This window comes from Theobroma cacao, chromosome 3 (genome assembly GCF_000208745.1).
Source record: "Theobroma cacao cultivar B97-61/B2 chromosome 3, Criollo_cocoa_genome_V2, whole genome shotgun sequence".
NCBI lineage: Eukaryota > Viridiplantae > Streptophyta > Magnoliopsida > Malvales > Malvaceae > Theobroma > Theobroma cacao.
In genome coordinates, this window is record NC_030852.1 from 10,469,142 (window position 1) to 10,470,958 (window position 1,817).

Sequence of the window (1,817 nt, forward strand, 5' to 3'; positions counted from 1 at the left end):
GATAAAATAATGAAGAAAAGATGTTGAAAAGTCAAACAATATTTTTATATGTACATGAGTGACCACATGAGTCAAGAATGGAAATGATGTGGTTTGGATGGGAATGAAGAAAAGTCAAAGTTATTTGGAATAATATTAAATTGGAACCAAGTGAGGTGAATGGCCGACCATACAAAAGAAAGGAAGAAAGACAAAAAAGTAAAGAAAACAAAAGAGAATAGTGTAGAAAGCAAGGTGGGGGCTGGCCATGTGAGGAAAGAAAAAAGAAGAGAGAAAAGTTAAGTCGGTTAGTGAAGAAGAAAAAGAGAAGAAAATTAAAGGAAGAAAGAAATGAAGAGAAAAAGGGAGAAAAAGAACCGTGAGAGAGGAAGAGCAAAGAGAATGGTTTTGCTGCACTTTGAGGAAGGAAAAAAAGAGTTTTTGCTGCAATTTTGAGAGGAAGAAGAAAGCTAAAAATTTTGAGGTAGGAAAGTTGATTTTTTTAAAAGTTAATTGCTCGAATTTTTGAGGTTTCTATGGCTGATTTTGGTGCTGAAAATTCAAGGTTTTAGCAGTTGAAATTGTGTGAATTTGCAGCTGGAAATTTTGGAGGTTTTGCTGCCATTAAAGGGTAGCAAAGTGCTACCAATTTGTGTAGAAAAATTAAAGCTATTTGTTGCCAATTTGTGCAGAAAAATTGGAGCTGTTTGCTGCAGAAAAATTGGAGTTGTTTGTGCAGAAAAATTGGAGCTGTTTGCTGCAGAAAAATTGGAGCTATTTGTATAGAAAAATTGGAGTTGTTTGCTGCAAAAAAATTGGAGCTGTTTGTGCAGAAAAATTGGAGCTATTTGCTGCCAATTTGTGCAGAAAAATTGGACAACATTGTGCTGCCAATTTGAGGGAGAAAAGCAACTTGGTGTTGCCAAATTTTTTAGGAAAAGAGAGCTGAAAGTGCTGCCACCGGAGGAGGAAGAAAACGACCCAAGGAAGAGAGGAAGCCACGGTGGTGAAGAGAGGAAGACATAGTGGTTAAGGGAGTGACGGTGAAAGAGAGAAAAAGAAAGAAAAAGAAAAGAAAAGAAGTAGAAAATAAAAATGGGCATGGCCCAAATAGAAAATAAAAAAGGGCATGACCCAAATAGAAAATAAATAGGCATGACCCAATAGAAAATAAAAAAAAAATAGGTTTGGCCTAAATAGGAAAAATAGAGAAGCCCATGGAGAAGGCCCAATGGTAAATTAATTTTATATTTTAAGATTTATGGGTAGTTTAATATTGTGCATATTTTGGATGAAAAATATGCAAGTTTCTTAAGGAATTTTTAATTAAGTAGCTACCCATATAAATGTGTGATTAAGTATACTAAGTTTAAATTGTTGCTAGGAAAGTTGTCGTGGAGGCGTGCCGAACGAAGTATTTGACCGACAAATAGGAATAATTATATGCGTACGAATCAATAGTGAAGTAATATTCCACTATTATGAGGTGAGTAGGGGTGTCAATTTTAAAGAATTCCGTATATATATATACATGTACATATATTTTACGTGAAGTGTAAAATTTATGGAAAGCATGCGTTGATAGAATTTTAAGAAATTGTGGGTGTAAGTTATTTTTAGAAATCATTTGAAATATATATATATATATATATATATTATATGTAAAGTGTTTTAAACCGGGAAACAAGCTTTTCGAAAAGATTTATATCAAAGGAAATTGTGCCTTATTGTTTGTGTGGTGTGCATTCATGATATTTATTACATATTCACCATGCTATTTTGATACAAAATATCATGCAAATATTTACAATGAACATTTTACGAAAAGAGAGTTTTAA

The 1,817-nt window shown here is 33.0% G+C and overlaps 1 long non-coding RNA gene across 1 annotated transcript; it reads left to right on the top strand.

Moving 5' to 3' along the window:
- Window positions 345–995, top strand: LOC108661239. The gene is made up of 2 exons (XR_001926988.1): window positions 345–463; window positions 577–995. It is a non-coding gene; the product is annotated as an uncharacterized LOC108661239 (long non-coding RNA).